At 39.3% G+C, this 17,014-nt stretch overlaps 1 protein-coding gene across 4 annotated transcripts in view; it reads left to right on the top strand.

Moving 5' to 3' along the window:
• The window catches only part of stat6 (signal transducer and activator of transcription 6, interleukin-4 induced), a 231,692-nt gene that overhangs the window by 147,924 nt on the left and 66,754 nt on the right, over positions 1-17,014 (top strand). The gene's annotated exons all lie outside the window — the stretch shown is intronic.

The raw sequence follows: 17,014 nt of genomic DNA, 5'->3' as shown, positions 1-17,014 counted from the left end.
GTATTTTATCATATATTTTATTTCAGCTATATTTTTTGTGCCATGGTTTACTTCATAGGTGCAAGTTCGTATAATAGGATTAATGGGGAAGTGATTAATGGGATGCATTTTGCCCCACGGCTTGTTTATTTATGGGAAATTATGAAGTGCAAAATGTTGGACAGAGATTATTATCTGAACCTGTTTCCATTTATCAAGGTTGCTGGCCATTCTCTTGCGTTCTAGAAAACATAATCAATCTGAGAAATGTGCTTTGATGCAGTCCTTGGTCTTGAAATGTTTTTTTTTTTTTTGTGGATGATTTAAAGACATTTCAGCTTTTAGATAAGTAATTTTAAACCTTTTAAACTTATCCAGCCGCTGGTCTCTGACAAGGAGTAAGCAAATATACTTCACATTTAATATTTCAGCAAAACAGTTGTGTTTCAGGAAGTAACAGGTCATTAGTGGTTGCATTATTCATGCTGTTGTTGTGGATGCCAGCAATCTGAGTGACTGACAAACTTGTATACCATATACAGTCATGGAACCATTTAGAAAATGGACTTCTAACGAGATTGGGAACTTTAGACAAATTAACTCTCTGATTGCATGTGTTATTTACTGCCTGTGATAAACTGGTGTTGGTTTTGGTACAAATATGGAAAATGCCATGGGTTGTATGGAGCATTATCAAATGCTAAGTTAGATAATTACAAAATTAGGGGAAGAAATCAAAACACGTAATGAACATCAACATGGATTATTGCCAGATTCACAAATGTCCAATAGGAGCAACTCATACCAGACCAACACCCAGACAGAAAGCACACACACACTCCTTAAAGGAACAGTCCACCGTACTTCCATAATGAAATATGCTCTTATCTGAATTGAGACGAGCTGCTCCGTACCTGTCCGAGCTTTGCGCGACCTCCCAGTCAGTCAGACACAGTCAGACGCGCTGTCACTCCTGTTAGCAATGTAGCTAGGCTCAGTATGGCCAATGGTATTTTTTGGGGCTGTAGTTAGATGCGACCAAACTCTTCCGCGTTTTTCCTGTTTACATAGGTTTATATGACCAGTGATAGGAAACAAGTTCAGTTACACAAATTGAAACGTAGTGATTTTCTATGCTATGGAAAGTCCGCACTATAATGACAGGCGTACTAACACCTTCTGCGCGCTTCGACAGCGCATTGATATCTGAGCTCCGTATCAGTGCGCTGCTGAAGCGCGCAGAAGGTGTTAGTGTTAGGTGTTACTACGTTTCAATTTGTGTAACTGAACTTGTTTCATATCACTGGTCATATAAACCTATGTAAACAGGAAAAACGCGGAAGAGTTTGGTCGCATCTAACTACAGCCCCAAAAAATACCATTGGCCATGCTGAGCCTAGCTACATTGCTAACAGGAATGACAGCGCGTCTGACTGCGTCTGACTGACTGGGAGGTCGCGCAAAGCTCGGACAGGTACGGAGCAGCTCGTCTCAATTCAGATAAGAGCATATTTCATTATGGAAGTACGGTGGACTGTTCCTTTAAACTCTCAGGTAGTGTGAGATTTAAAAACAGCGAGCCATTTAATAGGCATATCAGATACTCGCTGGCTGTGCTGTGAAAATTGTCCATGCAGGCACTCATGTAAGTTTCTGAATCTGTCATTGCTTAACTCTTGAATATTTTCTATCGTGAATACTATCATTAAAAAGCTTATAATTTCCGCTTTCCAAATAAATTTATATCATTAAGATCTGTTCAGTACTTTGGGAGTAACGGCAGGTTGAATTCAGTACAACAGAGTAAAACTCTGCTCACGTGACGTCGGGAAACTGCCAGTGCTTCTCTTTTTGAGTCATGAGAACATGCTCGCTCTCTCTCTCTCTCTCTCCTGATCAATTTCCGACTGGATTACTCATAAATATCAATCAGATAACTTTTATAGGGATGTTCTCTAAATTTTCCATCTGCTAGTTTTGATGTTATGATTCACGGGAGACTTTGAAGTGAGTTTTCGTAGCTTTACCTACTTATTTTTTTTTCAAATCAAACTGATTCAGGGAAATAAATAACTATTTTAGAATACAACTGGAGTTATATATTTTTGATGAAAAATATTGAGATCTTAGTGGTTGGAATGATATTTTAAAGAACCGGACATCAGAAACGTGAGTGTCAATTTCAATTCAATGAATGTGAATTGGTTATCGGATGTGGATCAGACAGTTTTTTCAAGGTTCACTTTGAAAGCTGTGAATATTAATCGAAATAATAATTTATATTCTTTCATATAAACACTAGTAGGCCCTACTTTTGAGAAGTACGTATAAAGCCCTACAGAGCACAAAGAGGGTATTAGAAATAATCTTTTATGACTTTTTTATTGAGTGTACCGATTTCACGCTTTTACCTAATTAGCAGAATTAATATTAATTAAATACTGTTTTTAAGAAAAAAAAACATTTGATCTCATTGGTTAATGAGGCCCATTTTGGACCATGTGATCCTAATACATAATATTACAGCAGTTTTCTAAAAATTAAGCTGTTTTTTCAATCTTTAATTTGTAATATCTCAACAACGGATACATATATTTTGATTCTGTCAAAAAGTAAGTTGTTCTGCATTAAATTCTGAATTCATTGAGAGCAGTTTCAAGCAATTTGGATTGAATTGAAAGTTTCACCTGATATACTTACATTTAGTAAAACATGTAAACAGTGACATAAAGCACCAAGTGCATCTGCAAGAATTCATAACCTGAAAGAGAAAAGTGTTCGAGTGTGTATATGCAACAAAAAAGTCAAACAGCCACAAAATAGACCAATTCAAACCCAAGTTTATGAGTAATAATAACAAATATTGAAAAGAAATAATACAAAAGGTGATCGATGTAATCAGTTTTAAAATGTTTGGACGTGTCCAGTTATACAACCATTTTGGTACAGCTAGAAATAATTAGTAAAGACATTGTACGAAGGGACAAGTAGCTTATCGTGCTCTTTATACTGACATACAGGACCAGTCAAAAGTTTGGACACACTTTCTAAGTCAGTGGTTATTCTTTATTGCTATTAATTAAAAGTCACGTCATGTCTTAAAGTAATGATGGATGTCATTTCTCTTTACTTAGTTGAGTGGTTCTTGACAAAATATGAATTACTACAGTTGTGGTTTTAGGGCTATTTACTGTATTTTTATTATTTACTGGTTACTGTTAGATCTCAAACGCATTAAGAAGGCAAGAAATTGCACTAATTAATTTTTGACGAAGCACACGTGTTAATTGAAAAGCATTCCAGGTGACTACCTCATGAAGCTGGTTCAGATAACGCCAGTAGTGTGTGAAGCGTCGTCAAGGTAAACACTGGCTACTTTGAAGAATCTAATTTAAAAAAAAAAAAAGGATGGTTCGTGTTGAACACTTTTTATTCACCACATAATTCCATCTACACTCACTGGCCACTTTAATAGGAACTTTTAAAGTTCCTATTAAAGAAATCTTAGGATCTTGATCCGAAGATTCCTGTTCTTGGCTGCAGGACTGGAACCCAATGTGTTCTTCTTTCTGCTGTTGCATGCTGAGATGCTTTTCTGTTTACCACGGTTGTAAAGAGTTGCTATGAGTTACTATATCCTTCCTGGCAAAAAAGCTCAAACCAGTCTGGCCAGTTTCCTCTGACCTCTCTGATCAACAAGGCGTTTGTATCCACCCACAGAACTGTCGCCCACTCACTTCATGTTTTTTTTGCACCATTCTGTGTAAACTCTAGAGACTGTTGTGTGTGAAAACCCCAGGAGATCAGCAGTTTCTGAAATACTCAAACAAACAAGCAGTCCATCTGGCTCAAATCAACACCCATGCCACAGTGAAAGAAATCACACTTTGAGATCACAGTTTTTCCCGTTCTGATGTTTGAACATTGTGAACATTAACCGAAGCTCTTGATTTGTATCTGCGTGATTTGATGCATTGTGTTGCTGTCAAGGGATTGGCGGATTAGAGAACCGCATAAAACAGCAGATGGCCGGTGAGTGTATGTTCCATGTGTTATTTCATAGTTTTGATGTCTTCAGTATTGTTCTACAATGTAGAAAATAGTCAAAATACAGAAAAACCTATGAATGAGTAGGTGTGTCCAAAGTTTTGACTGATGCAGTATATATCAGAATCAAAATTAGCTGCAGAGAACCCTCAGTTATTTTAGGGTAATCTGGCTACTTTTATTTTAAACTCTTATCTTGGTCATTATAAGGGCTAACTATACATGCTGTAGCTTTTTTTTTTTTCTCCAAGAACAGTCTAGGCCAGGGGTTTTTAAAGTGTGGGAGAGTCAGCCCCCCCTCGGAGAGCAAATAAACAACAGCGCCCCCCCTTACAATTTTTGTTGTTGCTATACTTAATGTTCCATTTGTATTTAAAAAAAAAAAGGTTGTTGTACACATTATTTTTTTCTTTTTCACATTTTAAACATCTGTGCTTTTTAAAACATCTTGTTTTACACATTTTAAACATCTCATAGCATCGTTAGCTAGCACCTCTTGGCAGACAACACACTGTGGCAGTGGAGCATCTTCAGATCCAGTCCATGAAAATCCAAACTTTAAATAATCGTGGTCATACTTCCTTCTTTTTCCAGTCCCCCAGGATTCCGCGGGCCTTTTTTGTGATTGTTGCGGGCTAAAATGTCTGATGTTGCGGGGGTTTCCAAAAAAATTGCGATGAAAGTTGCGGTGTTTAGGTTTTTGTTGTGATTACATTGCGGGAGGAAGTGAAAGTTGCGAGAAATTGTTGCGATTTTCTCTTTTTGTGATTAAAATTGAGTGATATGTTAAATATTAAGTTATTACTGAAAAACTATTGATTAAAAAAAACAAAGACACTGAGAAATGGTCCTATAAACAACTTTACCAATATAAAAGATTACCAGGACTACAAAAATGCAGAAAAATAGGCTTTACTTATCCAAATGCACCTGTTGGTTCAAAAGTTAAAGTGCATAGAACCTCACAGCACAACATGAAGTTACCTTAAAATATAATATAAATGCCTCAGCTTTCATGTAAGAAAAAAAACTATTAATACTAGTACCGTGTGCAGGCAGTCTCTCCTGAATACTAAATTAAACAGTAATTATAAACTAATAAAATAAATGGCTCAGGCTTCATAGAAGAAAAAAAAAACAATTTGAACAGAATCTCACAGTATGATGCTGAAGCTGCCTAAACAATGGAAAATAAAATACCATTTTGGCAAAAATGTTGGCATCCATTAATTTCTTGTATTAAGTAAAAAAAAATAAAGTGCACACAGTCCTTCACTGTAAACATAACACACTTTCAGCAACAGAATTTAAGCCTATATAAACATTGTCTCGCACATCATGCAATGTTGCCAGATACTGCTGACGTTTTCCATTCCAAAATATGTTCAAAACCCGCCAAAATGCACTTGAAACCGCCAATCTGGCAACACTGCGGCGCATGCTGCTTCTCTTGAACATAGACATCCGGAAGTAAGGCGGAAGGTAGTTTGTCGATGTCACCTCAAGACGACGCCAACGATTGTTCAAATTTGCGGGAAAGTTGTGGTGATTGGATATAATTGCAACACCGCCCTGAATTCGCGGGGATTGGTTGAATTTGCGCTGAAGTTGCAAATCGCAACATCCTGGAGGCTCTGTTTTTTTGCTTGGCTGTCTCCTCACTCCCTGTAGCTTCAGGTACTAAAAATCGATCCATTTTGTCTCTCACGTTGCGCCCCCCCTGAAGAACTCTGGCGCCCCCCAGGGGGGGGCGCGCCCCACACTTTGAAAAGCCCTGGTCTAGGCAATCGAGTGCTTTCATCATTTAATATGATAATACTTGCACATTTTTAATATTAACCTTAAAGCTAGACGGCCTTTCGATTTCATAAAATCGATTAAATTTCGTTCCCTCTGAAATTTGGTCATTGTGATATATGTTTATTTCTGTAATATCTCACAAATTATCAGACCATTCTGTGGCTGGGAAGTTATTTAGTTTGAGGGGATTCCTGAGCAAATAACGTGCATGAAATCACTCGCTTCGTGTAGCCAAGCAGACAGAGGAAGTCCGTGTGCGCATACGCAGGTTTACCTTCTTCTTCTTCTTCTTTGGGTTTTACAGCAGCTGGCATCCACAGTGTTGCATTACTGCCATCTACAGGTTTACCTTTGAGCGTGCACTGACAGTTCCATCATTCTGTCGGTAAACAAACAGCTGATCACACCGAGGTGCTCTCTGACCGCCGATATTTACACTACCGTTCAAAAGTTTGGGGTCACCCAGACAATTTTGTGTTTTCCATGAAAAGTCACACTTTTATTTACCACCATAAGTTGTAAAATGAATAGAAAAAATATAGTCAAGACATTTTTCTGGCCATTTTGAGCATTTAATCGACCCCACAAATGTGATGCTCCAGAAACTCAATCTGCTCAAAGGAAGGTCAGTTTTATAGCTTCTCTAAAGAGCTCAACTGTTTTCAGCTGTGCTAACATGATTGTACAAGGGTTTTCTCATCATCCATTAGCCTTCTGAGGCAATGAGCAAACACATTGTACCATTAGAACACTGGAGCGATAGTTGCTGGAAATGGGCCTCTATACACCTATGGAGATATTGCACCAAAAACCAGACATTTAGTAGAATTTAGCTAGAATAGTCATTTACCACATTAGCAATGTATAGAGTGGATTTCTGATTAGTTTAAAGTGATCTTCATTGAAAAGAACAGTGCTTTTCTTTCAAAAATAAGGACATTTCAAAGTGACCCCAAACTTTTGAACGGTAGTGTATTAGTTTGGTTCTGCGTTTCCTTTCCTTCGTATATAACATAACGTCTTTTCTTCTTGCTTCCCGTGACTGTAGTCGGTCTTTCACGTTTCATTCGCACATTCACGTCCTCTATTTTTCCCTCTTGTTTCAAATTTGTATCCCACAATGCCTTGCACGAACGGGGAAAGCCCACCACGTGATGCACGACATAGTATCTTGAATTGGGTCATGGTGAAGCAGGAAAAAATAGCAGAGAATTTAGGGCCATGTGGCCTTAAATTCATTAATTGTTCTATTTTAAAAATAATAATAAAATTGGAAGTCTGTGATTCGAATTCAGTCACTTTCAGTCCACTAAACAAAAATAATTGAATGTCAGGGAAAAAATTTTTTATGACCTCCACTTGAAAAATCTGAAAGGCAGTCTAGCTTTAATGTCAAGGGAGAAAAAAGGATTGAATCTTATGAAATTGTTAGGTTTTTACATGTATCTCACCATAAAATGCTGGCAGTAGAGATGTCTTTTGACTGTGTCGGGAAGATTGTCTGGAATCTGGTAATATCAGAACCATGATGGTGGGATACTCTGGCTTAGAAATTTGCAAAGATATGTGCGTAGTGCCTAATGGGGGAGAAAAGGTCATTGTTTTATTTGATGTGAATTCAAAGCTGGATGACTGGACAAGTAATAAGTTACACAGTGAAACAACTAGTTTCATCAGAAAGGGTACATTCTACTATTTATTTTGATATGTGGTATGTTGTGCAGCGATATGGACTTATTCATCTTATTCACCCAGAGAATTACGAGTGTGAAAATTGGTGACAAAATTAGTAAAGATATAACTTTGTAGACATTTGACCAGTTTCCTAACGCAATTACAGTGAAACCTCATGTTACGATCACTTCAAAATTACGACCACCTCAAAATTACGAACAGTTTTTCACGGTCCCGATTGCTTGCTTATATATTTCATTGGTCACGGCCTTCAATAATGCGACCGCCTCAATATTGCGTATTACGACCATTAATTTCGGTCCCACCCGTCGAAAATCAATGTAATTAAACCTCGAAAATACGGGCACCCCCCCGTCATGTCAAAACATGGGGCACAAGAGCTTTCACGACATCTGGTTTATGTCATGCCACAAAATTTTTTACGTCATGCTGCAAAATTAAGATCGACTTGTACGACAATGAGTAGAAAACATAATGAGTTGTCTTTGAAAGAAAAAATTGATCTGATTAACGAAAGTGCGGGTAAAAGTCAGCGTCAGCTAGCAGAAAAGTTTGGAATTGGCAAAACGCAGGTAATCTATGCAACGAGGTGTGAAGTGAGCTTTAGTAGATCGATTTGAATAGAAAAAGCTCAAGTTGTTAAAAGTGTCATAAGGCCACACCAATTTAATTAGTTGGTTCTCGGATTTTTTCAGGAAAAATATGAAGCGAGCGGGCGAAATAAAAATAAAATTAAAAAAATGCTCTGATGGTAAAATTAGCGGTGGAAATAGACCAAACAATACAAGCAAACCAGTAAACAGAATTTCAACATACCTGTCAAAGATTTTATGCTTCTGTTTGCTGAATATCCTAACAATCACTAACACAGGCTTTGCAGGATTCCCCTCCACAGGCATGTTTCTTCCACAAGTCTTTATCTAAAGTGAAAGGGGCGATTTGATTGGTTTTCGATGTCACGTGACCTCACGTCACGTGCAGGGCTCTACACTAACTTTTTTTTTCAGGAGCACACGTGCTCCTAAGTTAAAAAATTTAGGAGCACAGGGAAAAAAATGGGGGCACAAGCACAAGTAGGTTTTCATTTTAAAGGTTTATTGCAGCGCAAACCTTAGACGCACCAACACATAAAACGCAAAATTCAATTGAGAATGAATGAATGAATGAATGAATGAATAACGAACAACTGAATGAATGAACAAACAGTAGCTAAACAGAGAGCAGAGCTCAGCAGAGCTAACAACATCATCAAGGACAGCTCCCACCCTGGCTCTGAGTTCTTTGACTTGCTGCCCTCAGGCAGGCGTTACAGGTGCATCAAAGCAAGGACCAACAGACTCAAAAACAGTTTTTTCCCACAGGCCATAACCACCTTGAACAATTAGCCTTTTTCACATTACGTCACTTGCAGGGGAACTCATATCCGTTTTCAGCCTTTTGAATGGAAGAAGAGGTATACGGCGGCAACACATGTTAACAAAACTGTGTCATTCACAGATAAGATTGATAATAATATTGCGCATTGTTGTTTATCATTACGTATAGTTAGCGACCATTCCAGTCACCTATCTGCCTTGTTTTGGAAAGGAAGTTTACTGACTTTCTATGGTTGCTACTTGTTAGCCAGCAGATTAGCATGCCGCCTCTTCTTCCATTCAAAAGGCTGAAAATGGATGTGAGGTTCTTCTGCAAGTGACGTAATGTGAAAAAGGCTAATTACATGCACTGACTGATGCCACTTCTGGCAGGTGCAACAATGCACCAACAAGGACCTAAAAGGACAATATTCTCACACTTACCTGATACAGTGCAATACTTATTACTAGGGGTGGGTATTGGCAAAGAAGTCACTATTCAATTCGAATCACGATTCACATGCTACGATGCGATACTATCACGATGCATCACGATTCTTGAATTATTGCGATGCATTGCGATATATTCAACATACTTCAGTGAAAATGTAAAAAAAAAAGCATAATTACCAGTGGCTGTGTACGATCTGGATAGCGTCTCCAATTGATGCATAACTCAGAGCAACTCAGTTCATAACTGAATTTATTGAAACGACTTTGGAGGTAGTTGCCATTAAAACAAATATTACTGTTTCCATACTTAACAAGTGGACACACTAATGACAAAAAGTGCATAGGATTTATAAAACTAAAAATAATAAAAGAAAACTAATAGCAGCAGTTTTCAATTTCTTTGCAGCACCTGCAGTATGGGAGGACAAGGCAATAATAAATATCAAAATATATATACTATATTACTCAGTACATTAAATTATCATCATCATCATTATATTATTTGTTACATTACTTTACATTATATTTAAATGCCTTATGCATTTATAGTTTGTGGAGCATCCTCAAATTAGGAAACAATACACTCACTTAGCATATTTCTTTTAGCATGTTGTAGTACCGCAGCAGTTATGTCAGACTCGGTGAGTGTGCAGATGTCCTTCTCAGATTTACGTATTTCTGCAGACAGGAGTGCAGCGTGGATGGCAGGCTGTTGCTCTAAAAAGCGCTCAAGCATGTCATGCGCGCTGTTCCAGCGAGATTTGTAAACAGAGTCACAGTCGCATATGATGTCTATGCAGAATGTCTAGGTCGCAGTAGCCTGCCGCCGGAAATGCCACTGGCATGAAGGCAGCGGGCGTCAAAAACTCCACGGCGACATCTACAGGACTGGAAGTTGTATTCTACTTGTTTTTGGCTGATGTTCGCCAACCATTCATACAATTTTATTTATTCATTTTTTAAAATTAATAATCGATATTTGGCATCAAGAATCAATGCAGTATATCGTGAAAGTTAGTATCGCGATGCATTGTCATGACGATTATTTTGCACACCCCTACTTATTACAGTGCAACCTCACAGAGCAACTTTTTAGTTTTTATAGCTTTTGTATATTTCATATTTATATTTCTACACTTTTACATCCATACCCAATACAATGCAATACCAAATACAGTGCAATATCCTGAGTTTTGTAGCTGAACTGAGTTTCTATAACTAATGTGCAATTAACATCTGCAACTCAACACGCCCAGTTGTGTATATATATTCTTTGTTTTTCTGCTGTGTTGTGACATGCACCATTTGTATATACTGTATATCATTTGTTTTTCTGCTGTGTTGTATGTTCCCATCTAAATGTTTGCACTGGGGTGTGTGCTTTCCATCTCATTATATAATTTTCCCGCACCTTCTGCCGTCGTTCTAGCTTTCTTCACTACACTTTCTTCCACGTCCATTCTTTTATTCTTGTTTCCACCATCATTGCTTTTAAAAAACGCCGTTATTCTCTGCATAGCGAATATATTTCTCAGCTCGGTCCGAACCAGCTCTCAGTTATCGCTCAGCTGAATGATCTGATGAATCCCTAAAAAGCACTTTTCCCACCTAATGCCACACCCACAACATACAACTGTGGGAAAGAGGGGCAATCACAGAAAGATGAGTAGAAAACGGGAAATGTTACGGTGGATATTTATTGTGATGGCAGGCTATTGTAGCGTCAGCACAAAAGCACCAGACTCAACTTTAACTGAAAGTGTTATTCAGTAGCCTAAGAGGCTGTCCACACGGCAACGGATTCAGGTGAATCTGATAAAATTGTTTATCGTTTCGGCCTGGTGTCCACACAGCACCGGCGTTTTGGGTGCCCCAAAACGAGAACGAGTTCCAGAGTGTAAAAATCTGGCAACGGCGCCGTTGCGAAGTCGTCTGGATGAGTAGAACAGATTTGTTTACAATGACGTCACAACCACATGACTAGAACAAGCAGCACTCGCTGTTTTGTATGAACCACTGCATTGCATTCACTTTTGTATACAGCTTTTCTTTTAAATAAACAAGTAACTGAACCATTTCTTGAATTTCTTTTTTTATTGGATAAGACTGCTTCTCAAAATGTTCACACACAATATAAAAAGTTATATAAATTATATAAAAATGCTTTTCAAAATGTTCACACACAATAAGAAAATTAAGTTATATAAAACTATGCACACTAATAAAACTAATTTGTACACACAGAAGGCACGATTTCCTCGCGTAGTCGCAGCCATCTTCTTCTTGTTGTTGTGTGCTTGTTCCTGTGAGTGCTTCACGCCGGGTAGAAGAAGGGGTTTATGCGCATGCGTCCTACTTCTTCTATTGTTCTGGTGTAGCGCATGTAGAGGTGTGGCATGTGTATTGCATCGTTTTCAGCAAGCGTTGCGTTGCCATATGTACCTGATATTTTACTGATCCTTTGCCCATGTGGACGCAATATTTTTTTTAATAAAATCTCGTTGCCATTGTCGTGTGGATGTAGCCTAAACTTATTCAAGCTACAGACCAAGAAGAATAAAAATGCTGAAATCTCATGTCCCGGTAAAACGCACTAGCATGGCAGAACGGCAAAAAAAATGTAACTTTTTCACACACACACCCCCCCCCCCCCCCCCCGGCTACCATGGGAACCACCGCAGTGCAAGACAGAGGCAATGCACGCAACTACAGACAGGGAGCAAGGCGCAGGCAGAACACACACACACACGTACACAACACTGAACACACACACTTACAACAATACAGGCCGTTACTCGTCACACTATATTAGGTAGGCTATCCAGCGCTGGATTTACATACTTTACAGTTTAACGTTTGATACATTTTAGAATGTTAAACTCGTCGCGTCTGTGCTCAGTGCTTTCCTAAATTGTCGGCCGCAAGAAGCCCTCGCACGAATGCGCGTTTTTTTTTTTCTTCGTTCGCATGCCGAAAAATTCGCTCGCAAATGCGAGTGAAATGTGCGCACTGTAGAGCCCTGGTCACTTGACCTTTTCTGTTGGCGGGAGTTTGATTTCTATTTTTTTTTTTTTCATTTTGCATTTTTTTCAAGCGGCGATTCCGAGAACCAACTAATTAAATTGGTGTGGCCTAATTATGAAAGAGTATTCAGAACGAGATTTTAATTTCTTGTTTCAATGACTTGTGTAAGTTTGCTGTATGGTTTACATTTAAAAATGGTATGGTTTTAATTATGATTAATTCTATTACAAGTTTATTAAAAGTTTAAATGAAAACTTAGTTATATTGTTTTTTACATGTTGTATTACATGTACATTTGTACTTGCTAGACACACAAACCACACACATGCTATACTTTTGTTTAAATTTAGCTTGTTGATTTAATCATTTATCAATGAAATACAATAAACTAGTTCATAAATTTATTACATGTAATACAACATTATTAAGAACATCATGCATGCACGTTGCTATGCAACAGCTCAGCAACTGTCAGTATATCTTGCCAACTCAATATTAAGACCACTTCGACCTGGTCCCAATGGTGGTCTTAATATTGAGGTTTCACTGTACTTTGGTATGTACAAATGCGACTCGCCTCATGACAGAGCTCCACTTCTGCTCTTTCTTGTGAAGTGTGTTTCATTTCATTTCTATGCCGTAACGAGTTCATGAGTAATTCAGTCAAGAGTAACATGTATGGATATGAACACAGAGCTGTATGCAGATTGTAATTATTATGAAATTTGATGTAAATTCTTTTTCTTTTTTTTTTTTTTGCTAATGCTTCGTGGTGCAAAGAAGCATCCAGTATCAGTGGAAAGGCCAAGTCATGCCGTATCATGTGATATGTGACACACCTCACTGTGATGAACAATTTATAAGCAGTTCAACTGAAAATAGGGGGTGGGAATTTGGACACAGTTTGGGTTCAAAAGGTGAACATAAACTTGTCAGCGGGCAGAAATGCTGTTGTTCAAACGGTTGCAGTAGAGTTTAAACAATGAACGGTGACGTGACTTAACAGTGTTTTTGGAAAAAGTCGTACCACGTTTCCTAGCTGTGTGTGTGTGTGCATTTGGTTTTGTCAACACTGAGTTTTTAGATGGTGGTTCGCCATCCAAGAAGACACACAGGGCTGAAAGACAATATGAAGAGTTTGGTTCCAAAACGCTATATATCCAATTCCATAGTTTTGAGAAAAATCACTTTTTCTGATTACGGGAAGTGATAAAAGGAAAACCACTGTATCCTGTTTTAAAATGTATTGACTAACTCCTTAATGATAATAAACTTCAAAAATGAAATCCAGAACTAATTAACAGCTTTCAACCGAACCAAGTAATTCTTTTTTTGTCAAGTCGCTACATATCCACGCCACGGCATTTTTCCTCAAAATGCTACATATCCCTTTCTATTTAAAGTGCATTTAACTGTGTTCTTTCATGACAGATTATTTTATTATTTTATTTTTTGAGATTATTTTATCGAAATTGTTCATAATTCAGCATGAAATTGTCCAATAAATGCGAGAAGTGACAAAGCGATTTCCTACTTCATGGGCGCAGCCATCTTCACACCGATGGCGGCCTCTGATTGGCTAAATGGATATGTCTAGTTTTGAGAAAAATCAGTGATGGTGCTTGTTGTGTTTTGGAATGAAAGGCCGTAATGCAGTGTGTAAATCAATGGCAGATATCATGTTTTGGCGAAAACTGAATATGGTATGAGCAGGGCTCCACGCTAACTTTTTTTTTTCAGGAGCACACATGCTCCTAAGTTAAAAATTTTAGGAGTACAGGGAAAAAAATGGGGGCACAAGCACAAGTAGGTTTTCATTTTAAAGGTTTATTGCAGCGCAAACCTTAGACACACCAACACATAAAACGCAAAATTCAATTGAGAATGAGACCCCTTCCTGCCCTTGAAGACAGTCAAGGAACCTGCATAGCATGCCTCCTCTCTGAGGTGCTGTCTTCATTCCCTGCAGTACCATGACTGTCTTCCTGACTGCTGAGATGGCCTGAGGTAGAATGAAGTCATTCTTTTGCAGGATGCAGCTTAGAGAGGCCAGCTCATTAAAAACATCTGCCAGGAAATGGCTAAATGCGCAGAAGGTTACCGCCTGCATTTCCTTCATAATCTGAATAGGTAAAAAAAGAACAGTTAAAAAATGCCTTGTTAACAGTAGTGATATTGATTATAATATGCCAAGCAACTATCATATGGAATGTCTTACAATTTCAGAAAAACTCACCTTCTTTGCCCGACCTTTGACCTCAGCACTGTCTGCTGAGCAGGCAAGGTGCTCCATGTGGTGCAGCACTACGGCATACTGGCCACTGTCGGTGGCCAGGCTCCCTCCTTTGGCTGACCGGAGGAGAACAGACAGTGCCCGGTGCACATGAGGTATCCACCTTGTCCCCTTTACACTAGAAGGAGTTAGGGTCTTAACTCCTAGCTCCTCACCCAGTGTATTTAACTCTCGCCTCAATTTGGGGCTGGTGTGGTACGTTTTCCACACAAGGTGGAGAAGGTCATAGACCTTGGCCACCATTGGCTCACTCCTCTGAACGTTGAGAATGGCCAATTCCAACCTAGATATTGAAAACAAATCAATTAATCACTGCATACATCAAGCATGAGATTCTGTAATATAGTCCGGATAAACTGTACATTAACCTGTGAGGCATGCAATGAATCGGGATGATGTGATTCCCGGCTGTCTCTTTCAAAAGAGCGCTCACTCCCCTGTGAACACCCATGTTCACTGATGCCCCATCTGCCCCAAAAGCCACACACTTGGCCTTCCAGTTGGGTGCGTTTAGAGCATCAAATGCCGCATTTGTTCCATCCAGGACGCCTTAAGTTATATAAAAGGGAAAATTCAATCTCAAAGAGTAGCCATTTTAATTAACAATTATGTATATTATTTGCCCATGTGGGGCGGCACGGTGGTGTAGTGGTTAGCGCTGTCGCCTCACAGCAAGAAGGTCCTGGGTTCGAGCCCTGGGGCCGGCGAGGGCCTTTCTGTGTGGAGTTTGCATGTTCTCCCCGTGTCCGTGTGGGTTTCCTCCGGGTGCTCCGGTTTCCCCCACAGTCCAAAGACATGCAGGTTAGGTTAACTGGTGACTCTAAATTGACCGTAGGTGTGACTGTGAGTGTGAATGGTTGTCTGTGTCTATGTGTCAGCCCTGTGATGACCTGGCGACTTGTCCAGGGTATACCCCGCCTTTCGCCCGTAGTCAGCTGGGATAGGCTCCAGCTTGCCTGCGACCCTGTAGAAGGATAAAGTGGCTAGAGATAATGAGATGAGATTTGTCCATGTAGGTCTGAATCATGTTGTAATTAAACCAATAATGTCTATTTATAATACTTACAATAATGTTATTTATAATATTTATAATAAATCTATGTATTTATACATTTATCTATTTGTGTACCTATCTATTTGTGAGTATGCACTGTGTGTGTGTGTGTGTGTGTGTGTGTGTGTGTGTGTGTGTGTGTGTGTGTGTGTGTGCAGTGTTGCCAACTCAGTGAGTAAAGTTGCTAAAAGGCTGACTTCTCTAAATGACATAATTTGCATGTCCCAATGGTTGGGGAAAATAATAATACAGATAGTATTGGCTGTAAAAAAAAAAATTTCACTGTCTCTAAGGAACCAGCAAACATTAACGTGCAAGCTACTCACCTTGAGAATGAGCATGTGTCAGAGCCTGCTGGCCGACAAGACGCGTCACTGGTCTGCCATCCTCTACAAACTGCACGTAGATTATCTCACACTCTTGGTTGGATATGTCGGTGTCGCCGTCAATAAGGATAGAGAGGTAGGACGCCGCTTGTACCTGGGCAGCCAGAGCGTCTCTCATGCCTTCAGCTATCTGGCCGATCATTTCGGCGCACCTGACGTCATTGTCATAAGTCGGATTTATATCTAGTCCGTTTTTATGATGCAAGGCAATCAATGCTGGGAACTTTGTGAATGTCATTTCTTCCTTTGCAATCACGTATGCTATGTTGAACTTAATTTTTAGTTGCCGCAGCGCTTCCTGATTGGCTATGGCCACTTGTTTGGTGACAGCAGCTTGAAGCGTACCTGCATTATTGGTCTGTGTACGGTCAATATATACATCGCGACAGCGACAATGCCTACCAGACTCGCCGTGCTTCACCACTCCATCACGCTTCAGGAGCGGGTTCCCGGTCACAAACAATGTGGAGCCTGCCATTGCTGACGGGGCTGCCCTACAAAATTTGCAGAACATCTCCTTCATAGTAGCATCATATTCCAGCCACTCGAAATCTTTTAACCACTGAGGGTTGAATTTATATAATTTTCCCGCACCTTCTCCCGTCGTTCTAGCTTTCTTCACTACACTTTCTTCCTCGTCCGCTCTTTTATTCTTGTTTCCACCATCATTGCTTTTAAAAAACGCCGTTATTCTCTGCATAGCGAATATATTTCTCAGCTCGGTCCGAACCAGCTCTCAGTTCTCTCTCAGTTGAATGATCTGATGAATCCCTAAAAAGCACTTTTCCTACCTAATGCCACACCCACAACATACAACCGTGGGAAAGAGGGGCAATCACAGAAAGATGAGTAGAAAACGGGAAATGTTACGGTGGATATTTATTGTGATGGCAGGCTATTGTAGCGTCAGCACAAAAGCACCAGACTC

The sequence above is a fragment of the Neoarius graeffei genome, chromosome 13, assembly GCF_027579695.1.
Source record: "Neoarius graeffei isolate fNeoGra1 chromosome 13, fNeoGra1.pri, whole genome shotgun sequence".
Taxonomy (NCBI): domain Eukaryota; kingdom Metazoa; phylum Chordata; class Actinopteri; order Siluriformes; family Ariidae; genus Neoarius; species Neoarius graeffei.
Note: the sequence above shows the minus strand (reverse complement) of the source record. Positions and strands in the feature narration are given on the sequence as shown.